Genomic DNA, 26,785 nt, shown 5'->3' with positions numbered 1-26,785 from the left:
TTTTACTCATTTGTTTGTTTATCAAATGTGTTAAGCTCCATGTTAAACTCATCTGTTAAATAACCTTTTTCTCTTCTGTCTCTTCTGTGTTTGGTTACTTTCATTCTTAGCTAAATTTCCCTTTTTTTTAAACATCGAAGAGCACCTTTCTGCTTTTTTTGCCATCATCTGTATGTCATGTTCTTGTCCATCTCATCATTTCACATTTTTTAAAGCTCTGTAAACAGACATATCGCAGCCTCTGCTTCCTTTTCGGCATTTATTCTGTTGCTCTTCCCCCACCCTCCCATTCTGCCTCTAGACTTTGTTTCTTTTTCTTAGAGAGGAATTCTAAATTAAACAATGGCAAGAAAATGAAAATGGCAAGGGTACAACATTATAGAGGACTAAAGGGGAATAGAAGTAAGTTAGGTTATTGAAATCTCAGTGTGAGGGAATAATGAGGATAACCCAGGTTAATTTTCAGATGTGTCCTTTACCCACATAATTGTCCAGGACATAGACGTTATCAGAGAGAAGCTAAGAAGCACAATTTGTAAGAGTCTTAAAGGGGTAATAGAAGACACACTTAGGCTTAGCATCGTTAATGGGCAGAGAGGTTCAGGTCATAGTTGATTTGAGTCTGCTCAAAACATTGTGCAGCATGTTGTATTCAGTGTTTTGGTTAGGATGTTGGGGATGGCCCAAGGGCCCAATAACTACCACTGTATAATTTTGATTTGAGTGCTTAAGTAGATATGTTTTCCTGAAAAAACATAAGCAGTAAAGGTTGACTTGGATTTGTATGCGGCATGTTTCCAAGGGGGACCTGGGAACAGATGTGTTGTCTGTTCTGAAAGCATTGGGATCCATCCATGTTGTGCGTACAGACCCCCTTCTGTCTGGTGCACTCTGCCCTCTAAAAGCTTCCTGAATTGCTTTGTAAACAAGGCAGCTACTACAGCTGCAACTGTTGGGTTTGGACTTTTGCCAGCTTGAAATTTATCCCTGCCTTAATGCTATATATCTGGGAGCAGGCAGTGGAATTTTTTTTTTTTTTTTCTTTTCTGCAAGCTTATGGAAGCATTTGCTGAGGAAGATCGTCTTGAAGATCAAGGAACCCAGATTCCTTAAAACTGCATGCATTCTCCGTGGATTATTTTGACCACCAGGTCAGATTTCAGCACCTTTCCTGAACTTTTCTCCAGTTGCTTAGTTGGGTTACTGCTTCATTAAAAACCCATCATTCGTATGTCTTTTATCTTGGTGGGCCACTTGGATTCAAGAGGACTAGATTCAGACCCTTGAGTGAATGAATGAAGATTGTTTCTCAAGATTCCTTTCTTTGGTATGCTAATATTTAACAATGAAAGAAAAGAAAGACAAAACAAAACAAAAAACTGAAAAACAAAAAAAAAGGATAAAGTGAAGAACGGGATTTCTTAAGAAATCTCCTTTGAGGATTAGCGCTACCTGGCAGTTGCTAAAGTGACTCTGTGCTGCATGGATTTTACATTGTCTTTGTGTGTTATGTAGAGAGGTGTTGTGATGTCTTCTTTGAGTGCCTGAAATGCCAGTGTTCTTGCAGAAATTGGAGTTTTGCTTTATTATATTCTTGACTTGTTGATGAGTTTTCCATTTAAGCCTCTTTCTTCCTCCTTTCTTATCTGGCTTTTGAAGTCTTCTGCACAGGTGGATTCCTTTATGCCTTCTCACTAGATCAGGATTTTAAAAATGTTCATTGTTCATCTCTTCATATACGTTATAGCTGCCTGGGCTCCCTTTTTGACCTCCTTGGGCTGGTGATGTGTGACATGTGACACCGTGCAACTAGAGTTGGTATTTGCCAATCTGTATGCTTTTGGTTTATTTCATATTACCGGATTAAAACGAAAATCTATTTCATTCCAGTAGCAGCAGAAAGCACAAAATCTTGAGGTTCCTGCCAATATTCTCTTTTTGGAACACTATCAAAAATGTAACTTTTCTGTTGGAATAAGTATTTTCTGGCCAACATCTCCCCCTCTGCCCCTGGCTTCTGTGTGATGAAATAACATTGGCTTCTTTTAGCTCAAGATTTGGACTATTTAGGAGCCGTTTCACATAAGAAATGGATGTCTTAACTAATTTTCTTGGAGTAGAGTTGATTATGAATAAGTACTAGGAGGAGGGGCTATGTAGAACCTTCATGATGTAATATGGCACAGTAAAAGCAGGACTAAATGAGATTTCTCAGGATTGGGATGGGGGCATATTCTTCCTATGTCATGTGATTTTAGGTCAGTAACCAACACAGTTGGGAACTTCTCCACAGCTTTTGGCCGCTCCTCATCTTTGAAGAGTGCTGGCCTGCATAGTGGGATAGAAATCCAGGCCTTCATTGATTTATTCCTTTTGGTTTCAGTCCCAGATCTTGAACTGTGCAGGGATTTAAACTGATCAGGGACAGCCAACTAGCTGTAGTATAAAGAAATGAGCTGTTGTGCTTGGGGGAAAAAATCGTTTGAAGAACTAAAATTGACACATTTCCTTTAGGCAGAGGAAAGTTAATACATTGGAGTGTTACTATTTTTTAAGGGGGACATCATTCCATTCTCATTTCCAGTGTTCACATGTAAAAATAAGAAACAGTGGGGCTTTTGTTTAAGCTGTTGCCAATACCAACATTTACCACCTCCTTTAGAGTTTTTTTTTAAAAGGGCTCTGTTTGACTGAAAATTTGCTTAGGGCTGAAACTTGAAACTTGTCATTTAGTTTCTGAGCCTACAGGCAAATTACTAACACCCCTCAACACCCAGCCCTTTTAGAGCAAGAACACTTTTTAGGAATTTGATAATTAAGGAGCTTTTTCGGCATTTAAAATTGCTTACCTTTCTTCAATACACAAAAACTAAACTCAACTCTGCCTCTTTTTTTTTTTTTTTTTTTTAAATAATGACAGGGTCTTAACTTTCCTTCTGTCACCCAGGCTGGAGTGTGATGGTATGGCTCACTGCAGCCTTGAACCCCCCAGGCTCAGGTGACCCTCCTTCCTTGGCTTCCCAAGTTGCTAGGACCAAACGGCACATACCACCATGCCTAGCTAATTTTTAAATTATCTGTAGAGACAGGGTCTCACTATGTTGCCCAGGCAATCTTCCTGCCTCTGCCTCCCAAAGTGTTGGGATTACAGGCATGAGCCACCGTTCCTGGCCAGCTCTGCCTTTACATGATAGCTCATCCTTTCGAAGTTAAATTTGAAATAAAAGTGGTCCTCTTGGCTGGATTTTTGAAACCTTCCTAATGTGGAATATCAGATTGTTGGGTGCATAGCTAGGCATTTTGGCAGCACTTAATGAAAACAAATGCTCCAGCCTTTCTATACCAAGATGCTGCTGGCCCACACGCCATACCTGTGCTTTGGTGCTTTTTCCTTATGGTGATGGTAGATTTGCATTGAACTCATCCAGCGGTTCAGCTTCAAAGACCATAAGCCAAGGTTAGGGAACCATAGAACTAAATTATTTTGCCTTGTGAAATTAATATTTCAGAGAAATGGATTCATTGTTAACATTATCAACCAATAGCACCCACAGTCTTGGAAAAGTTCAGCGAAGAGGTGAATGGGGTCTTTTTTAGCCTTCACCCAAACCTCTATAGCACGTCTAAGGCTAGAGTGTGTTGATCTTTCAGGTAGTGAATCATTACAGTTAATCCTGGTGAAATTCAGCAGCAATCACACTTAATACTTTAGTGTGATATGGGAAAGTGCCTCTCTGGTACATATACCCGACAGTAGATGATTACATTTTACCATGCTTCAACTGTGGGGGCATTTTATGACTATATATCACTTTTTTTTTTTTTTTTTTCTTAGACAGAGTTTCACTCTTGTTGCCCAGGTTGGAGTGCAATGGCATGATCTCGGCTCACTGCAACCTCCGCCTCCCAGGTTCAAGTGATTCTCCTGCCTCAGCCTCCCAAAGTAGCTGGGATTACAGGCGCCCACCACCACACTCAGCTAATTTTTTTGTATGTTTAGTTGAGACGGGGTTTCACCATGTTGGCCAGGGTGGTCTTGAACTCCTGACCTCAGGTGATCCACGTGCCTCGCCTGCCAAAGTGCTGGGATTAGAGGCGTGAGCCACAGCACCCAGCCATATCACTTCTTAACATACAAATTGCTTAGTAATGTGTAACCTAATATTTATTATTTATAAATATTTTATTATTTATTACAATAATGTATATAATATTATGTAATTACATAAGTATTACATTATATAATTATAATATATAAATATAATATATAATATAAATATTTTATAATACTGATGACTTTTAAAGGTGTATATTTCACATGTATTTATTCTTTAAATTTATTATGGAAAATGTGATTTTGTTAGTTTAATCTTCAGTAAAGGCATCTTAAATGATCTGGATTTTTTTTTTAATTGTTTTGTTTTAAAAATCAAACCTCTTTAAAACATCTTAACATCTTTTATATATTCTGGGGTCTAGCATACTCCAGAGGGATTTGGTTAAAATTTTTCTGAATAGAAATCCTTTAGGAAGCAAGTGAATATATGAATAATGAGGGAGGAAGTATTTGGATATTTTTAAGGAAACAAAAAGGCAGCCCTAATTTTAGCATATGGGGTCTAAAGATACCATTTACATTTTTATACCAATATAAAGTCAAGGAGAAAAGAAATATCCCCATGAGAAAACTGAAAAAACCAAAGTTAAGCAAAATCTAATTGAAGAATCATTTAAGAGTAAAGGCCTATATTTTATGATGCAGATGCCTTTTAAAGTTGTATATTTCACATATATAGAAAAGCTTATAGAACCACGCCCAGCTTTGTCACATCCTAACGCTGTGCCATGTTTGGATGTCCTCTCTTGTGTCTAACCCCTCCCTCACCTTACTCCTTATCCTTCCTCCTAGGATTGAACTATAATCCTGAATTTACTGTTTATCAATCCCATGTCCATTTCAGTCATCTTCCTATGAACATGTTTGTCTATAGGGTGTAGTATTTTTGCATGTTTTAGATAAAATATTAATGATATAAATATTGTTATGCTGTTGTATTCTGAAATTTGCTTTTTACCTTCATACTCATTTGTGAGATTTGTCTTGATGCCTGTGGCTCTGGTACACTTATTTTCACTGCTATATATATTATATGTTTTGTGAATATCACTGTTTATTTATTTATTCTCCTGTTGATGGACTCTTGCTTGTTTGCAGTAGACTGTTACATCCAGTGAAAGGATGACCATTCTTACACATGTCTTTCTGTGTGCCTTCTACTTTTGAATGTGGGTAGGAATTTCTCTAGGGTAACAGCTGGAAGTGGAATTGCTTTGGACATCTTTGGCTTTCTTGGATAAAGCTATCCCTCTCCCACGTGATCGTGCTCATGACTGGTAGCATAGGTGCTGTGGGAGAACTCTCATAGCTTTGTATCTTCTTCAATTCCAATACTGGTATTGCCAGAAAATAAAATTTTCATTGATTTGATGGTAGTGAAAACATATCTTCTTGTTTTAATCTGCATTTCTGCTGGACACACTGGCTTGCACCTGTAATCCCAGCTACTTAGGAAGCCGAGGTAGGAGGTTGGCTTGAGGCCAGGAGTTTGAGACCAGCCTGGGCAACAGCAAGACCCCATCTTTAAAAAAATAAAAATAAATTAGCCAGGATTGCATGCCTGTAGTCCAAGCTACTTGAGAGACTGAGGTGAGAGGATTACTTGAGAGACTGAGGTGAGAGGATTGCTTGAGCCTAGGAGTTTGAGACCAACCTGGGCAACATAGTGAGACACTGACTGTTTAACAACAACAAAAATCTGCATTTCACTGACTTGTAAGGTTGAGTATCATTTCACATTTGTTGGCCTGTTGGGTTTTCTCTTCCCTCAGTTTCCCAATGCTCAATCCTTTGCCTGTTTTTCTATTGGATTATTTTGTTTTGTCTTTTTTTTTTTTTTTTTCTGAGGCAGGGTCTTGTTCCATTGCCCAGGCTAGAGTGTCTCACCTGGGCTCAAGTGATCCTGGCACCTCAGCCTCCCAAATAACTGAGACCACAGGCATGTATCACAGTGCTTGGCCTTCTTGATAATATGGAAATGTGGAAATTCTTTATGTTCTGAATACTAATCCTTGTGGGTTATATGCATTTAAGTATATGGCTTGTTTTTTATTTTTATTTATGTTATTTTTTGTTTTATAAAACTTTTAAATTAATTTTAATGCAGGCAAACTCAATCTTTTCCTTTATGGTTTTGCTTTTTGCTTATTTAAAAAGGCTTTCCTACTTCTGAGGTCATAAAAAGGTACTTTCTCTCCCTTTCTCTTTTTTTCTTCTAAAAGTTTGCGTTTTACTTTTGTTAACCTATCTGGAATTTTTGTGTATGATATGCAAACAGGGGCCTGATATTTTTTTTTTTTCTGAGACAGATTCTTGCTCTGTTGCCCAGGCTGGAGTGGAGTGGCATGATCTCGGCTCACTGCAACCTCCACCTCTTGGGTTCAAGCGATTCTCCTGCCTCAGCCTCCCAAGTATCTGGGAGTACAAGTGTGCACCACCACACCCAGCTAATTTTTGTATTTTTCATAGAGACAGGGTTTCACCATGTTGGCCGGGCTGGTCTCGAACAGCTGACCTCAAGTGATCTGCCCACCTCAGCCTACCAGGGTGTTGGGATTACAGGCGTGAGCAACCGTGCCCAGCCTAATTTTATTTTTTTCTATGAGGATATCTGGCTGTTTCCGTGCTGCTTTGAATAAAACACACCAAAAAAACCTTTTTTTTAATTCTGAAAACTGACTTTTGTTTTTGAAATTTTAAAACCAATTTGAACTTTAAAAAACTCATTTCAGGCCGGACACGATGTCTCATGTCTGTAATCCCAGCACTATGGGAGGCCTTGGAGGGCAGATCGCTTGAGGTCAGGAGTTCGAGACCAGCCTGGCCAACATGGTGAAACCCTGTCTCTACTAAAAATACAAAAATTAGCCGGGTATGGTAGCACACACCTGTAGTCCTAGCTACTTGGGAGGCTGAGGCAGGAGAAATGCTTAAACCCAGGAGGTGGAGGTTGCAGTAAGCCAAGATAGCGCCACTGAACTCCAGCCTCTGTGACAGAGGGAGACTCTGTCTCAAAAAAACCAAAAAAAATTAAAAACAAAAAAAATTAAAAAACTATTTTCAGACTTACCAAAAAAAATTGCAAAAACAATGCCAAAAATTCCCATAGACATTTCATCTAGATTCTCCAAATGTTAACGTCTTACATAACCACTGTAGAACCATCAAATCAGAAAGTTTTCAGTGGTTCAGTACTATTATCTAATCTCCAGACTTCATTCAAATTTTCCTAGTTGTTCTCACTAACAACCTTTTGCTGCTCCAGGATTCGATTCAGGATTACACATTGCATTGACTAGTGATGTCTCTTTAATCTGTGACTGTTTTTCAGTCCACCTTTGTCTTTTATGACCTTGATAGTTTTGAAGAGTACTGGCCAGATATTTTGAAGAATGTCCCTCATTTTGGATTTTTTTGATATTTTCTCATGGTTGAATTTGTTATGCATTTGTTTGCAAGAATGTGATTTCTGTCCTCAGTGTAACGTATGAGGAAGTCTATAATGCCCATTTATTCTGTTATTGGCAACGTTAACTTCAATCATTTGGCTAAGGTGGTGTCTGCCACGTTTCTCCGCAGTGAAGTTACTGTTTTTCTCTTTGTAATTTTAGCATGCATTCTTTTCTGTGGTGTTTGCTAAATGATTTTCTATTCCCATCATCCTTTCCACATTTGTTAGCTGCAGTTCTATCAGTACCATTTATTGAAGAGTCCATCATTTCTCTAGTGAGTTATGTTTACCTCTGTACTGATTTATAAATCTACTTCTACATCTCTGCTAGCACCTAACTCCCTTCATTTAGAGTTTTATACCCTTTTGCCTTCTCACCAGTAACATACAAAGGTGCTATTTCCCCTCAGCCTCATAAACGGAGTATGCAGTCAAACTTGGAGTTTTGCCAATCTGATCAGTGGAAAAAAAAATGTATGTCTCTTATTATGAATAAAGTTGAACATCAGTTCATATGTTTTGGGCCATTTTTGCTTATTCTTCTGTATACTCCCTGTTTATGTCCTTTGCCTATTTTTCTATGGGAATGCTGGTAGTTTTCTTTTAGATTTCTTAGAAGCTTTTTGTTTTGTTTTGTTTTGTTTTGTTTTTGAGACAGAGTCTCACTCTATAGCCCAGGCTGGAGGGCAGTGGCATGATCTCGGCTCACTGCAACCTCCGCCTTCCGGGTTCAAGCTATTCTTCTGCCTCAGCCTCCTGAGTAGCTGCGACTACAGGCATGCAACACCACACCCAGCTAATTTTTGTATTTGTAGTAGAGACAGGGTTTCACCATATTGGCTAGGCTGGTCTCGACCTCCAGACCTCATGATCTGTCCACCTTAGCCTCCCAAAGTGCTGGCATTACAGGTGTGAGCCACCGTACCTGGACCTTAGGAGCTTTTTATATGTTAGGCATTATAATTCCCTTGTCTGTGATAGGTTGTGAACATTGTTTTTCCGAGTATATCATTTGTCTTTTGGCTGACGGCATTTTGTTTTATTTTGCTATGCACAAGGGTTTTTTTAAAATACATTTTTATGTACACAAAGTTATTATTTTATTATTATTTCTGGATCTGCCTTTTCTCTAACTTTATAACAGACTTCAAGTTTTCTTTCAAAAGTTATGTGGGTTTTTTTTGTGAGGATGTTGGGCTTTTTCTTAAAAAAGACTTAATTTTTTGTAGCAGTTTTAAATTCACAGCAAAATTAAAAAGAAGGTACAGAGATTTCCTTGTCCCCATACATGCATAGCCTTCCCCGTTATCAACATCCCCTACCAGCGTGGTACATTTGTTGCAGTTGATGAACCTACACTGACACACCGTTATCACCCAAAGTCCATGGTTTACATCAGGGTTCACTCTTGGTGTTGTCCATTCTCTGGATTTCAACAAAGGTATAATGACACATATTCATCTTTATACAGTATTTTCACTGCCCTAAACATCATCTGCCTTCTGCCAGTTCATTCCTTCTTCCCTTATATCCCTGGCAACCCCTGATCTTTTTTTTTTTTTTGTTGTTGAGATGGAGTCTTGCTCTGTCACCTAGGCTGGAATACAGTAGCACAATCTCGGCTCACTGCAACCTCCGCCTGCCGGGTTCAAGCAATTCTTCTGCCTCAGCCTTCTGAGTAGCTGGGACTACAGGCGTGTGCCACCACGCCTGGCTAAATTTTTGTGTTTTTAGTAGAAACGGGGTTTCACCATGTTGGCCAGGCTGATCTCAAACTCCTGACCTCGTGATCCACCTGCCTCGGCCTCCCAAAGTGCTGGGATTACAGGCGTGAGCCACTGCGCCTGGCCAACCCCTGATCTTTTTGCTGTCTCCGTAGTTTTGTCTTTTCCAGGATGTTATATAGCTGGAATCATACAGTATGGTTGCTTTTTCAGTTTGGCTTCTTCATTTATTAATATGAATTTAAGGTTCCTTTATATCTTTTCATGGCTTGATAGCTCATTTCTTTTTAACGCTGAATACTATTCTATTGTCTGTATATGCCACAGTTTATTGATTCACCTAGTGAAGGACATTTTGGTTGCCTACAAGTTTTGGCAATTATGAATAAAGCTGTTATAAACATCTGCGTGCGGGTTTTTGTGTGGACATAAGTTTTCAACTCTTGGGTAAATACCAAGGAGCATGATTGCCGAATTGTATGCTAAGAGTATGTTTATTTTTGTAAGAAACTGCCAAACTGTCGTCAAAAGTGGCTGTACCATTTTGCCTTCCTGCCAGCAATAACTGAGCGTTCCTGCTGCTCCACACCCTCCCCAGCATTTGGTGTTATCGGTGTTCTGGATTTTGGCCATTCTAATAGGCATACAGTGATACATCATTGTTGTTTAATTTGCATTTCCCTGATGAAATCTGATGTGGAGCATGTTTTTACATGCTTATATATATCACCAGCAAATAAGCATATATATATATATATATATATATAAAAAAGATATATATATAAGATATATATATAAAAGATATATATATAAGATATATATATAAAAGATACATATATATAAGATATATATATAAAAGATACATATATAAGATATATATATAAAAGATACATATATAAGATATATATATAAAAGATACATATATAAGATATATATATAAAAGATACATATATAAGATATATATATAAAAGATATATATATAAGATATATATATAAAAGATATATATATAAGATATATATAAAAGATATATATATAAGATATATATATAAAAGATATATATATAAGATATATATATAAAAGATATATATATAAGATATATATATAAAAGATATATATATAAGATATATATATAAAAGATATATATAAGATATATATATAAAAGATATATATAAGATATATATATAAAAGATATATATAAGATATATATATAAAAGATATATATAAGATATATATAAAAGATATATATAAGATATATATATAAAAGATATATATAAGATATATATATAAAAGATATATATAAGATATATATATAAAAGATATATATAAGATATATATAAAAGATATATATAAGATATATATATAAAAGATATATATAAGATATATATATAAAAGATATATATATAAGATATATGTATAAGATATATATAAGATATATGTATAAGATATATATAAAAGATATATATAAGATATATATATAAAAGATATATATATGATATATATATAAGATATATATATAAGATATATATATAAAAGATATATAAGATATATATATATAAAAGATATATAAGATATATATATAAAAGATATAAAAGATATATATATAAGATATATATATATGATAAGATATATAAGATATATATATATAAAAGATATATATATATAAGAGATATATATATATATATCACCACCATATGTATATATGTAGGTCTGATTTTGAGAGTATTCTGATATATAATGTGAAGTATGAATGCAATTTAATTTTTTTCCATTGGCTATCCAGTTTTCCAAACATCATTTATTAAAAAGGCCATCTTTTCCCACATTGATTTGAGATGTGACCTCTCATCATATACCAATTTTCTATGTATACTTTTTTCACTTTCTGAGCTTTTTGTTTTGTTCTATTGTTCTGTTTCTTCATGCAGCAAAACCACACTCTTTCACTTGTAGAAGCTTTATAATATTTTAAAATATCTGGTTGTGCCTGCCTCTTCCCTATCCTGATGTAGAACACAGACACACACATACACTGTTTTTCTTTTTTAGGTTTTCTTGGTAATTATTTGGTTTGTTTGTTTTTAATTTATTTAAATTTTTATAGCCAACAGACCTAGTTGGCATCTAAGTAGCTAGCGTTTGTTTGCTATTTCTAGAGACTTTCTTTGCCACCTAGTATTGACCAATTCTTTGTTGATATGTCATTTATTCTGAAAAAGAATGAGCATTTTATATAGGCTGGGTGCAGAATTTTGTATGTGCATCACACATTTCTGGAAATTTAAAGTTTTTGTGGGCTTCTAAAGCAAATTATGAAGCATGTGTAAGATTCAGGGATATCCTACAGCCTGCTCTCATGTCATGTTCATCATATAGGTCAGTGGGTAGACTGCAGGTGGACTGTGAACTGGCTAACGCTATGTGAAAGAGGTTTCTATATGTGATTTTTCTGGAGAGAAGATACACGAATCTTTTAAAGATGTTTTATCATCACAAAAAGTTAGACTGTTCTAGGTAAAGGTGAGAAAAAGACTGGAATTTAAATACTCCGTTAAAAAAAGAATGAGGATGGCTTTGAAAAATTGAAAGATGAAAAAAACAGCTCTTTTTATACTATTGTGCTCAGGATACATTGACTATAAAATTAAAGTGTGTTTTAATATATTAGTAGGTAAAGTTTCTAAGAGGTGAATGTCTACATTTACAATAATGGTGTTTTCTCTCATATTTCTTTTAGGTAAGTGACAATCTTATGCTTGGATACATCAGCTTCAAAATGGATGGATTTTGAGGGTTTCATTCCTCTTCTCTGATGCTGTAGCAGTAAGTCATACTTCTCATGTGTGCTCTGTTCTGGTCTGGTCTGGGCCGGGGGATTGGCTTGACAAAAGAAACTAGTTAATTTCTTGTAAACACTTTGCTTCTTTTACTTGATATACGTGTTTTATTAAGAACTCTTTGAATGTGTAGTCTCTGAGATTACACAGAAGAATAAAAGGACCAGCTTCCAACTTTCAAGAAGACTGGATTTTAGTAAGGATACAACAGAAAGAACTTGGGTTTTGGAGTTGTATTAGGTTTGAATTTCACTTTTTCATTACTGTATGATAACTCAGTTGGATATCTTTTTCTTCTTCTATTTCCTCATTTACTCAGTAGGTGTAATAATAACTATTTATCAGATTGTTGGGAAGATTAAATCAGGGAATGTCTATCCTTATCACAGTGCTCCAATATACAGATTTTGTTGCTCATTTCTTCTTTCCAGCTCTATCCCATGGCTCAGAAAGAAACAACAATGTCTAGAATGTAGAAAAATAAAGACTAACTCTCCTCTCCTGTTATCTGAAGGGTCTTTGGCTGAGATTCAGGAAATCTTGGAGACCAGGCACCAAAGGATTTTGTAAAGGAATCTGTAGTGGGTCTAAGTAGGCACTTTTCAAAGCATCAGCCATCTTGTTGAATGTCATAGTCACATTAAAAGAGCCTAGTTGAATGTGGCTTAGATATTGTTTCACAAGTGGCCTTAGTGGAATCCCTGTAAATAAATACATTAGAATATTAGGTTGGGAAAATATTGTTTTGTTTAATCTAAAATGGAATTTAAACAAATGACTAAAGAATGTAAGCTGAGATTGTTTGATCTCATGTGATTCTTTAAACAATTGTCACATTGTTGTGTTTAGAATTATCTAGCTCTCTGGCCTAGTAAACAGATGAGCAATATTCACTGAGAGGGGAACTATATACAATTTGGTTTGGAAAGTGGAAGAGAACCATGCCTAAGTTGGAGAGACACAAGTCAGAAAAGTCAGGGGGAAATTCAGGCATGGCCATTTTAGTTCATATGGCTCAAATACCTCTTATCCAGTGGCATAAGGCCTGACAAGAAATGTTCCTCTCTAAGGAGATGCTGGGGCCAAGGGAGACTACAGTTCATTGCACATTCAGAGATTAAAATATCTCAAATTAGTTCCAGTGAATCATTTTAAATTATTTTAAAAGCCCTTTATATTTTAATCAGAGCCTATTCACGACCAGTTAATTTGGATGGCACGTTCTAAAATTACTTTCCCCCAATGATGTGTTGTGCCGCTGCCATTGAATGCAGAAACCTCACGGAAGAGGGGATTAAGGAAATTTGAAAGTACCAAGGAGCTGTTGATCTTAGTCAAGTGTTTACTGGTTTATGAGTAGATTAAGATTTCATTCTTGCCATCTGATTTGGATGGGAAAATGAGTAATGATACTCTTGTAGAGAGGGTGAGTGATTCCATAGGATGCCAAAAGTATGGCAATGTGCCCATTTCCCCAAATATTCAGGGAAGACTTGATGCTGTGGCATTGCTGTAGTACTTTCTTCAATATTTGGATGTAGTCTCTGGGTTTAGGGAGGTATTGTTTTAACCATTTTTGGTAGTCTCAAAATTTTTATCCACCATTTTGTTCATCTGTTCTACAATTAGCAAAGGGGTGCATGCCTTGTGAAGAGTTCTAACTGTGTGGTACGCTTTCTTAGTCATTAATGTAAACACGATAGAGTACAATGTCTCTTATTGTCACTTGAGAATAAAAAAATGAGCTATACAGATTATGTGTTGGTTCAAGTTTGACTTTTATGCTCTGTTATTCTCACTTCAAAGATGATGAAACTGAAACTCAAAGAAAGAAGACCTGCCTTGGGTTACATATCAGTTTAGTGATGGAACTCTAGGCCAGCGCTTTTACTGATAGTGATCTTCACTCTCTGCTCTTCTTTGACTGGGGAGGAGCCTTGTGCTTAGCTGTACTAGTCTATATCTTGATACATAGACTTTTCATTTTGTGGGAGAGTAGCAGTAAGTCCTTGGAAGTTGTTCATTTTGCAGTTAGCTAAGGTAGAGGGGCTGGTAATGTTCAGTTTTTCTGTGCCGTTCTCCTGATATGTTGGCTCAAGATACCAGAATCTATCTTGGAATGTTGTGTATTACCCATTAGTTACCAATCTTCTGCCGGGAAAGAATATAAATAGGAGAAAAAAGAGATGGACATGATGAATTTTTAAATTATAGCACTGAGTAACAACTGCTAGTCAAGAAGTTTTTGGCAGTTTGTTAGAATCTCATTTTAAAGCAATAACACACTCAGAGTTGTATTCAAACACTGAGATAAATGCATCAACCTAAATTCATGGTTTTGTTTTTTTCATGTAGCTGCTAATTATTGAATATAACGAGGCTTATTCATAATTTCTTTTCTCCTGCTTGATAGCCATAATCCTGTATTTATGCTGCTGTCATTCCCATGGTAACAGACTAATGTCTGAAGCATAAGATTATTAAATACAGAACAGTACATTAAAATAATGCTAAGGTTCTGACTTACAGAGAGACTTTCACACTGGGGCAAACTTCAAAAAAAAAGAGAACACTTACACAGAAAGCAATTTACTTGGCCAGTAATGTTTAGTATTCCCATAGCTATTATGGAAGAGATTTGTTTGAATTATAGCCTCTTCCTTCCCAGCCCATCATCTCCTTTGGCTTTGCAGCCAAGTCTTAATCTGGTGTTTATGATGTCAGCCTGTTGCCATGGGATTTATTCTGTCACAGATGTATGGTGACTTCACTGCAGGACAGAAGCAGTGGAAAATTTTGGATGAAATAGAACAACTCTAAAGTTAATCTCCAGCATATCTGTTTTGGAAAAGAAGTATTCCCTTCACCTTTATGTGCTCCTAAAAAAAAATAAATAAATAAAGTTAGTTAAGTGGTGACTTGTTGAAGGTTGGCCAGCGAATATTGTTGAAATGACCAAAATACCAAAAAGCCAGCACTAAGGAAAAAATGTTACGTAGCTCAACCCTAGCTCTCTGAAGAGTGGTCAAGATTTATGTTTTTAATCCTATGCTACAGTAATGAAGCACAACCATGTCCGTAGGACATAAATTGATACACCATTTTTTCTGGTTTTCTTGTAAAGGACTTTCTTCTATCTTAAATCTAATGTGGTCACATTCACAAGGACACGTGCCCTTTGCTTCCACCGCCAATGACAACCACATCTTTATTATTCACAGACATATGTGGAGGCCCTGCCAAACTGAGAGGCATCTTTGAAGTCAAATTTTGTAGTGCTCATAGCACGTTAGCATTATGGTCCCTCAGGGGCCCCTTCATCATCTGGTATCTGGGACAGTCTCCCATTTGGATGGCATAAAAATAATCCAGGTTCTTTCCTAGGGATGAGAGATTTCTACAGAGTTAAGCTAAGTACACAGGTGATCCTGTGTGCATGATGAACTCTTTGAATGTCATGAACCAATAGTACAAATGGAATGTGTGTACCTTAAATCATTTCTTTAAAAAAGAAATACGGGACAGAAGGAGAATAAAATGCTACATAGCAAATAAAATCTTTTGGGCTATGTTTAAATAATATGTAAAATTAGAAAATTAGCTACAGTGAGTCTTTTTAAAAAAAAATTGGAATTACAGGGTTTAGGATTTTTTTCTTGCCCTCTTCTTCCATGTTTGAACTTAATAGAGAGTTTTAATATCCTTCCCCTTATTAAAATAAACCATTAAAGTAGGCAAGGTTAAGCAAGTTCACATTTCAAACATCTCTGATTGCTGGCGATTTGTCACTAGAAAGCTGTGGTAGTCACCTTGGAATCTGCATACCTTTTTTTGTGTTTATGAGAATAATCTCTCTTCTGCTCTCTCACCCAAATCCTTCTTAAAGGACTGGGGCTCTGCCGTAGAAACTCATGTCAGCATAATATGCCATGTACTTCTATAATGATTTTTTTTCAGCATTTTGTTGAGCCAGCTTCAGAAACAGCAGTGAGTATGTGTGTAAATGATTTGCTTTAAAAAGCAGATGTAGATTAATGCATTGGTTTAGTAATTTTTTCCCAGCTTTTTCCTTTTCCCTTTATCTTTTTCTCCCCCTTCAGTTCTCTGGGATAATCCCAATGATAAATCTGAAAGAAGGTAGAAGAATTTGTGTGTTTTCTGTACTTTATGTCAATGATTCCCAAACTTGGAGAGCATCAAGAAATCCTGAAAGCCTGCTGTCACCCCCAAAGATTGTGATCTAATTGTTTGGGGGTGTGGTTTGGGCTTTGGCATTTAAAAAATATCTTTAAGTGATTCTAATATACAGACAAGTTTGCTTTCTGCTTTCTATATATGAATAGCTGAAAATTGAACTATCAAAGGCAAGTCTAAATATCACACATGTATTCGATTTTTATAAATCTGTTGTGCCCCTTCCTACTTTATGCCAAGTCTCATTTCCTCTGTATAAGAACATACTATAAAAGTAATCAATCTCTGACCCACGAATTTTCCCCTTTCTTTTGGAATGAATAATGGATGAACATTAATTATCTCTAGTGTTTTGTTTTTTTATTTTCTACTTTTTAAAAAAATCGGCTTCAAAATTTTAAGAAATTCTGCATCAAGACTATAAAACAAAAAATCATGTGGCTCGTAGGGAAATCAACAGAGCTCCTATTTTAGAAACTTGATTAGCACTGGAAATTGAACTTTAGTTTTTGACATTGGATTCCACACTATGCACCATCTCTATAGTGTGCTCAGTCTGCATGCAAATTGTTTTCCTTAAGCTCTTTATAAATGATGAGATGACATTAAAAGAATAGTTTAATCATGTTTTCGTTTTTCAATATGTAACGCTAGAGAAGACGAGAAGTAGATTTCTTCATCTCATAAAACAAAGTACCTTTGCAATAAAGTTCTGACTAAAACTTAACCCAGCATTTTTTTTTTTTTTTTTTTCATTTATCTTGGTTATTGCTTTTCACATGTCTCGTGGTTCTTGTAAACATGATTTTCCCTCTGGAGCTAGATAGAAAGCTAAAGTCATAAAGCAAAGTGTTGGTATCCAAGCATCTTGCTTCTGATGTTTAGCCTTAAGAAATATATTTGAGCTTAAAAGAAAAGTAATAGGTTTGCTTGAATTTTCTTACTTTTCCTTCACATTCTCTTTACTGCATCTATGGATAGCCCTAATACTTGCTTTAGATAGAGATCTGATGTAATTTTATAAAGCAGTGCTGTAAGATGACTGCAAAGGATGTTAATATTTCTGTTGACACTGCCTTGTAGGTTTCCAGTGAGCATGTGCAGATGTTAAGTCTGTAGATCTAGATCTGTAAGCACAACCATTGTCTTTGTTTTAAATGTTTGAATTTGTTTTAGATAGTCAAAATGATTACTCTACCTGTACATACTATGAAAAAGGGCTTCCCTAAGACCTTGGGTAGTTTTTTCTTCTGACCATCCAGAAAGGTTTTTTGTTTTCTTTTTTTTTTCTTCAATAAATTCAGCCTTTTCATAGCAGATGATTTATTACCGTGGCTGGTGACTCTGTATTTGGCTGATTTATTGAAAAGTCCATTTACTATCAATAACTTTAGTTTATATTCATGGTAAGGACAGTGCTAATGCCATAATGCTTTGTATTTTCTCATTTTTTTTCAGGTTTGTTCCTCTTTCATAGCTATGTGGATTAGGAACTAAAACTGAAAAGATCCCTTGTCAAACTTCAGATTGAATTTTAAGATACAAATTTTAATGAGATAATTTTGGAATGAGTGGACCCTATAAGGTTATTTAGAGCTGTGGATTTTATTTAATAGGGGAATAAGAATGCATTCTGTTTTTAAAAAATGCTACCTCTATGTTTTTTTTTTCAGATACTGTTAACATTTGCTCTTTATTTCTAATACTTTATTTACTAAGACTTCATTCTTCTGTTTGATTAATGACAACCCTGAAAAGTATATTTTATCCCAACTTTTCTATTAAATCTTTCTTTCCTTCAGTCTTCTGTGAAATGTTTCATTTAAAATTTTTTTTCTAATTCTAAAGGTAGAATATCTTTATGTTGATAAAAAAGATAATCCATAAAAGTATAGTTTAGAGGATAAAATTCAGCTATAATCCTACCACTCAGAGAAAAATATTCTTGATATTAATATTTTTCACTTTCCATGCATATTACCATGCCTAGTTCAGATTAGACTCTTCTTGTTTTTATTTATTTAATATTGTATTATTTGCAGTCTTTTATCTTTATAAATATTCTTCAAGCATATGTTTTAAAGACTAATAATTAATTTTGTGGATGTATCATAATTGAATGGGCTATTTCTCCTTTTATTTTATTTTATTTTTTTTTGTGGAAGAGATGGGGTCTCGCTGTGTTGCCCAGGCTGGTTTGCAGTGGCTATTCACAGGTGCAAGCATAGCACACTACAGCCCTGAGCTCCTGGCCCAAGAGATCCTCCCTGGGCCCAGGAGCCTCAGCCTTCTGAGCAGATGGGAACTACAGGTGCACAACTACTGTGCCTGGCTTGTTTCACCACTTTTAATCCTCTAGATTTTTCCAGAATTTTGCTACTGTAAATACTGCTTTCATGAATATCTTTGTATTTGATCTTTGCCTATATTTTATAGTGTTTCTTTGCAGGTTTCACAATTGAAATTCCTGGGTCAGATAATGGTTGTCTTGATTTCCTTCCTCCTGGCTGGAAATGACCATCTCACCACATGATCATTTGTGTTTGGGAATGCGAATGTTAGTTTTTAAAGTATCTGATAATTATGCAGAGGAAAAATATAATTTTGCTTTAATTTGTGTTTATTTGCTGTCAGTGAGGTTGTTGTCCTCCAAAAGTTTATTCACCATTTGGTTTTCTTTTCAGTAGGGTTTTAGGTTCTTTAACCCATTTCTGAATCAATGTTTAATGTGTACGTATACGTGTGTCTGTGTGGTGTTTAATCAATGTAAATAGGCTTTTTAGAGTAGAGATAATAAACCTTTATATTTCCTATTATAACTATTTAAAAATTCTCTGCCTAATTTTTGCCTTTTCTGCTTGAATAGGAAAAGCTTTAAGAAATCATTGAACTTAATGAACAATTCATTTATTTAACAGACACTTATTGAGTATCTATTACGTGCCAGGCACTGAAGTAAATAGACAAATATCTCCCCCTGCATAGAACATATATTGGAGTGGGGAGTAAGAAATAAACAACACAATAAATGAACAAATTGTATAGTATTTTAAGAATGACAGCAACTATGGAAAAAGATAAGCAAGTTAAGAGGGACTAGGAGTACTAGGGAAAGGATTACAATTTTAAATGGTATGGTTAGGACTGGCCGTAATGAGAGAATATGACATGTGAACAGAAATGACTTGTTGTTTTTCTTGTATAGAAATATTTGTTCTTTGTGGTGATATTGTTAGTGTGGGCCTGCTATTTTGTTTTTTTTAATAACATGGATTTAATTCTGTGCTCTGTGGGTGATCTCCTTTTTAGGATAGCTAAAATGAATCACCTTGGTCCAGAGCCCTGCTGTACACTGTTAAAGGGGATTGTAAGTTGATCTTCCTGTCTACATGCATGGGCAGGAACTCTGCCTTTAATCAGGCTCCACCAGCTGCAGCGCCAGAGCACTGAGTTTGTGGCCTTTGTATGTCAGAGTGTGCATAGCTGTAAGAGAAGTTAATGTGAATCTGAGGGTGGAGTGAGATTTCTTCACCACCTGGTGAGAAATAATCTATCTTGCAGTAAGTGCTAGTGTTATGTTTTGTTTTGGGGAAAAAGGAAAAAACATTTTTCATGATGCAGGTGTTGAAATTTCTGGATTCCTCTCTCCCTCCCCCATCCTCCTCCTCTTCTCTTTTGCCTTTTCCTCCTTCTCCTTTTATTTCTACTTCTTTTTCTTGCTTAATTTTAGAATTTGATTCTGTTGCTGGATGTTATTTATTCTCTGGCATAACCATTGCAGTTTGTTTTTGGAGCTGTGCTCCACGGCCATTCATATTTTAGAATGGAACTGTGTTGTTTTGTCATTCATCACTCAAGTCTGAAAGACCATTGTAATCGTTTTGCTGATAAAGAACATGAATGTGAAGAAGAAATAGTGGTAAACCAGACAGCCCTGAGAGTGTGTTGTCTTGAAAAGGAACATGGGATCACAGAGAAGTTCTTTATTTTTGTTCATTTAAATTGATGAATTCTTTAAATTGTATAATTGTACTCTTTTTTTTTATAGTTTAATGCAGACAGGTTATAAGATTCTAGATGCTAATTCACACTGATTTCTTTCACAAGTTAGGAGACAATTGTTGATTCATAAAACATGAGAGGAACTTTGGGTAATTGTCGATTGCATGACTATTCTTCTGTGCATTTCTATTGCTTTGCTATCGGCAGTCATTAAATGGATTCCATTTGAAATCTGAATGAGAAATTAGTGTATTCTTCTGAATGTGCCTCACATAAATTTTAAATGAAGTGTTTGACTTTTTCATACATATCAACTTGGCAAAAGAATTTTAATTATTTCATTGGCTGAGTTTATGAGATTCATATTTCAAGATTACTCAAACCAGGGTACATTAAGAAATAAATACAATTAAATGCTCACAAATGTGAAGGTCTTAAACAGGAACTGAGCTGTAATAATTGTTTAATCTAGAAACTTCCTCTTCTGTTTTGTTATACACTATTCTCTTAATACTCCCACCCTCCCCCAACCTTCTTTTTTTTTTTTTTTTTTAAAAGAGTAGCCTAACATTTTGCTGGTGACTCCGGGAACCTATTAGAAAATGAATGGTGGTGCTGTTTCAGTTTTCCTTTCAGCCTTTCAGTTAACTAAACACATCTGATCATTGTCACTTAGTTTTTCAAAGCACAGGTGTTTTCTCTTACCCTTCTTTCTCTGCCTCAGTCTCTCCCCCACTTCTCTCCTTCTTCTCTCCCTCTGTCCCCTACTTCTCTACTTCCTTTATTCCTCCACACTTCCTCTCTCCTTCTCTCTCTCACCTCCTTCCTCGCTCTCCTCCCTGCCCCCCACTTCTCTCCTTCCTTTATTCCTCTACACTTCCTCTCTCCTCTCTCTCACCTGCCTTCCCCCCTCTCCTCCCTGCCCCCAACCCTTTCCCCCCTCCCTCTCTCTCAGTGAATATCACCATTTCCCAATATAATTGGGCTTGTCCAGTTCGACTTGTAGAATATTGGAGAATTTCAGCTTGAACATACACTCTGAGCAGGAGTGGTAAGAAATGTGACTGTTTAGCTCAAAAATTAATAGCTTGAAATCAGTGAAGCCACTGTCACATGCTCCATCTTTGTAAGCACCACTGCTTTTCCTTTTTTCTCCTGTGAGATGGGGGGAGGTGGGATGGGAGGGTACACAGTAATCCCACTATCCTCTGATGGCTCAGAATAAGGAGAAAAGAGGCATTAGTGGCTCATGAATATGTGGATGCACAACTCTAAATAAGTACTACTTACGACTGTCTCCTAGTATGACTATGACTTCTCTGTTTTAGTTCCCATCTTTGAGACTACAAGTAGCTCAGATTTGATTTTGATAGTCGCACATCCACAGTATAATTTACTTACATAACAGGTGTTCCTGAAGAACTTAAGTAAATGTAACTTACTCCTACTAACTTCTATAATTTAAAGAATAAAGCTTCTTTTGTATTATATAATTGTTAGATTATATATCTAATTAATTATTAGTAGAAGAGAAAAAAAATCATCCATGAACCATCTCCTGGGAACAGATGACCAATGTTGACAGTTTCTTGGATTTCTTTCTAGGCATTTTTGTCTAAGGTTTTTCCTTTTATCTGCCTGTTTTACTTAGTTGTGGTCATGCTATATGTATCATTTTTAGTCCTGTTGTTTGCACTTAATATCATGTCATGTGTTTCCAATTGTTATAAACTTTTGTAAACACATTTAAATACTGCATAATGTTCTTTGGAATTTACATAGCATAATTTAATTAACCATTCTCCTCAGTTTTTGAAAACTACATGTGGTATTTTCAAGTTGCTTGCTTTTATAAACAATGCTTTGACAAATATCTTTGCACATATGACTTTTTCCACATTGAGGTGATATTTCCAGAAATAAAGTTATGAGATTAGGAACACCGTGTATGTTATTTTAAATTCACAAGGCTGTGTGAGTGAAGACATTGTTTTGTTTGTTGTTGTTGTTTACATTTTTTATTTGGAAATCATTTCAAACTTACTGAAAAGTTGCAAAAATAGTACAATGTACACCCGTATTCATTTTACACGGATTCACCTCTTATTGACATTTTGTTCCATTTGCTTTATCATTTGTGTCTGTGAACACTCCCTCTGTCTTTTTCACTCCTTCCTTCTTTTTCTTTTTCCCTTCCATCTTTCTCTGTGCATTTTTTCTGAACCATTCTAGGGTAAGTTGCATACACCATGTCTTTTTGCCTCCAAATACATCAGAGTATATTTCCAAAGAATAAGATTTTCTTATGTAACTATGGTATAATTATTAGCTTCAGGAAATTTAACATTGACATAATACTTTTATCTAATCCTCTGTCAGCATTCTCCATATTTCAGTTTGGTCAATTGATCTAATGATATCCTTTATAGCAATTTTCCTCCCTACAGTGCAAGATCCAGTCCAGGATTACATATTGCATCTAGCTGTTTTGTCTCTTCAATCTCCTTTAATGGGGAACAGTTCTTCAGGCTTTCTTTGTCTTTTGTGACATTGACATTAAAAAATATACAGAACTCCCCCACCCTTTTATTTTTTAAGTAAAAAAGTTTTTATTTGAGTTTGTCAGATGTTTTGTCATGATGAGATTAAGGCTGTGTATTCCCAACCAGAATAATACTGAAGTAACATGTCCTTCGCTATTATTCTGGAGATTATACTATTACGTCCAGAGATACCCAATGTAATACCCGATGTCCTTCTACTCTTTGTTGGTGATGGTAATTTTGGTTATCTGATCGGGGCATTGCCTGATTTTTCTACTGTATAGTTACTATATTAACCCTTACAGCTAATAAGCAATCCGTGGGAAGGCACTTTAAGAGCACGCAAATATCTTGTTCCTCTTCAAAACTCGCCCCTTAGATTTAACATCTATTGATGATCCTTGCTTGAACCAGTCTTTTCTATGGTGATTTTCCAACTATAACATTTCATCAACCTTTACCAGTCAGTAGTTAACATTATTCTATAAGGAATTTTTCTATCCATCCATCCATCCACCCACCCATCCATCCTCTCATTGTCTGTCAGTCTGTCTGTCTGTCTGTCTGTCTATCTATCTATCTATCTATCTATCTATCTATCTATCTATGTCTGTCTGCCTACCAGTCGTATTGACTTATAGACTCCCCTTTTTAATGGTGTATAAATTTTTTCTTTTCTTAATTATTTTCATGCTCAAATTCTGCTAGATTTAATTGGTGAGGGCCCCTTTAGATTGTCTCTTGTGTTCTTCTAATATGCTCCCATCATTTTCTCAGCACTAACTTTTTCTGGTGTGAAATGTGCTAGGCTTATCTTGTCCTTTCTCTGCCCTAGCCCTGTAATCAATCATTTCTCTGATGACTTCTGTTTTTGTTTTTTGGGTAGTTTTGTTTGTTTGTTTTTTTAGAGGAGGAAGGTATTAGAAACCAATATTGGGGTGATAGGTGTGCTGCTTACTAACAGGGTAGATTTGATTCTAGGCCTTTTTTAGGAGACAGGGAAAATAATATACACACACATGCATGTATGCATACACAAGCACATATTTTAGGAATTGTGAGTTCACACTAATACTTGCAAGTTCAAACCATTTTCACAGAGAATGTTTATCTCCATTCTATAATGTATTATTCTTCCACAGTGAAAACCCTGCTTCCTAACACATTTGTTCATTTACTGAGTCCTTTCATACATCTAAAAATAGATTCAAATTATGTCACCCATACTACTACAGAAAAAGACCTACTAAAAAGTTCAGGACATGTCTTCCCTCCACACTTTCTTAGGATAGAGTAGATAGTAAAATTTTGTGTTCATAACTTATATTATTATTTTTCTCACCTCTCTTCATAGTGGTTATGTTTTTAATTTGAAGTACATCTGTTTCCCTTTGCTTCATTTTCCTTTCAATTTTAGGTTTTTATCTTTCCCATCTTTATTAATTTTATTTTTTGAATATGTGGAACACTAATATGCTTTCCAAATTCAAAACTCTGTATAAAGGTATACTGAGACATGTATTACTGCTAGAAGTTGGTCATTTATTTATAGCAAATGGGGTTCATCTCTTCAAATTTAAAATGATCATCTTTATTCTTTATTTTTTAATCAATCATACTTATTAGATATTCAAAGAGAACAAAAGCAACCCTTGATTCTTGTGACCAGCCTTAGCTTTTTGTATAGTAGAAAATAAGAAATGTTTGGTTCACAGATAAGGCAAGTGACAGGCACGTCATGACAGAGGCTTGCTTAGCCTCTTTGTGTACTATGGGTTATGTTCCCTGCCTCCATACACTGTTGCTACTTGGTTGTTGTTGTTGTTTTTAAATTTTACTTCTTGATGCTAGCTTACTGGTGATAAATTTCATTAGTTCCCACTCTTCTAGTTTAACTTTGAAAACATCTTTGAATAGTGGGTATATCAAGTATATGCATTTTTCAAGGGTTAAGCTTGATCACATGTTGCTTTGGTTGAATGTTTGTCTCCTCCAAAACTCATGTTGAAGCTTAATTCCCAATGTGGCAGTATTGAGAGGTAGAGCCTTTAAGAGGTGACTGGGTCATGAGGGCTCTGCCCTCATGAATGGATTAATCTATTCATGGATTAATGGATTAATGAGTTATAGATTAATAGGTTATAATAGAAGTGTAGAACTGGTGGCTTTATAAGAAGCGGAAGAGAGACCTGAGCTAGCGGACTCAGCCCCTTCACCATGTGATGCCCTGAGCCGGCCTGGGACTCTGCAGAGAGTTCCTTCAAACAAGAAGGCTCTCACCAGATGTGGCTCCTTGACCCTGTACTTTTCAGCCTCCATAACTGTAAGAAATTAATTCCTTTTCTTTATAAATTACCCAGTTTCTGGTATTCTGTTATAAGCAACAGAAAATAGACTAAGACACATGTCTTTGTTTTTTTAACAATAAGACTTAAAAATACATTTAGTATAAAGACTGATATATATTCCAGCTCTGCGTAGGATATAAGTGTTCCTCCCACTTAGGGTTGTGGTCAGATATATAAGCTTTCTTTTTTAATATTTGGAATTTATGGACTTTGCCCATGCAATAGTCTCAAGTCCTTTTCTTTTTCAAAATTACAACTGGGGTTTGTGGAATGATGGACTCACAACAGTTAATCCTGAATGACTTAATGAACTGCCAGACAGGTTAAGGTGAAATGGTGTTCTAGGACAGATCTTGATTTGTAGAATTAAGGGTGGCAACAAACTTCAAAATTGCTCCTTTCATTCCAGCAGGTAATTTTGTTAGAGGTAACTCAAGTAATCTTAATATCTGAATGTGTTCAGTTTTATCCTGTTCTTATACAGGAAATCCCAGTGCAGGGAAGAAATAAAGTAGCTTGAACACCAAAGATACTAGAAAGGTAGAGTCTAGGGAGCTGTCAGCAAGCTTTGCTTGTATTTTTTATACTGGTCGGTTGTGACTTTTGTTAAGTCAAAGAACTTAGAAATTTAGATGAAGGGAGGCTGCCTTTGTGCAGCCAATTAGCTGGTCTGGGCAGTCAATTTGAGTGATGAAATTAAGGCTTTATCTACTTATATTTGGGAGGGATTTTCTGGCAGATTGCAAAATCTTGATTAAGTTAGCCCCAGTTTAATATGTACATGTGGTGGGCTTTTTTTTTTTTTCTTTAATCCTTTACATTTTCTTGCTATAAATTATGAATTGGTCCATTTCTTATTAGACAGACTTTGTATACATTCCAAGGCAAACATAAAGTAAAAATCATATTTTCAAATATGTAATAGAATAAGTGAGATGATTCTCAGATGCATGTCCCTTAGTAGAGTCATAGTAAAGGCATTTGCTGGCTGGCTGGAGGCATTGTTTTATTGTCTGTTTCAACTCTGAGAGAAACGAACAGATGGAGACCTGTATTAGAAGTACTCACACATAGAAAAAGCTTTGGAATATTTTTAGCATTTTACTCAGGAGCAGCAAATCCTATTTCCACAATTTTGTGTATTTGTTAATGTGTTATGTTGTTAAGCCTTTCTTCCCATCTGCATTTAATGGTTCAGTTGTTTCTAACTTGTTCTTTTGAAATTTTTAATTGAAAATTTGTTTTTTTTTTTTTTGAAAGCACATTTTACAAATAAATATAAGCTGTTCAGCTATGTGGCTAGGTGGTAAAAACTAAAATGAGTATGAATGTGTGTTTTCTGTAAGGGTTCTGAAAGCAATAATAGGATCTCTTTAAGCTCTACTGTATAGGGAGGCGAGTGATCCATCAAAAGCACAGTCTTAGATTTGGATCTTCTATTTAGATTAGGAATGTTAAGAAAGATGGATGGTAAATGTCTTTTAGCTGCATTGTCCCCAAAACATGAAATGAAATCTAAAGACTCTCAAAGAAGGTTTCAATTACACTAGCAAATGACTTGAACAAGGATT

The 26,785-nt window shown here is 35.6% G+C and overlaps 1 protein-coding gene across 7 annotated transcripts in view; it reads left to right on the top strand.

The window, feature by feature from the left end:
• The window catches only part of CADM1 (cell adhesion molecule 1), a 331,126-nt gene that overhangs the window by 94,115 nt on the left and 210,226 nt on the right, over window positions 1-26,785 (top strand). The gene's annotated exons all lie outside the window — the stretch shown is intronic.

This window comes from Pongo pygmaeus, chromosome 9 (genome assembly GCF_028885625.2).
Source record: "Pongo pygmaeus isolate AG05252 chromosome 9, NHGRI_mPonPyg2-v2.0_pri, whole genome shotgun sequence".
Lineage (NCBI taxonomy): Eukaryota > Metazoa > Chordata > Mammalia > Primates > Hominidae > Pongo > Pongo pygmaeus.
Note: the sequence above shows the minus strand (reverse complement) of the source record. Positions and strands in the feature narration are given on the sequence as shown.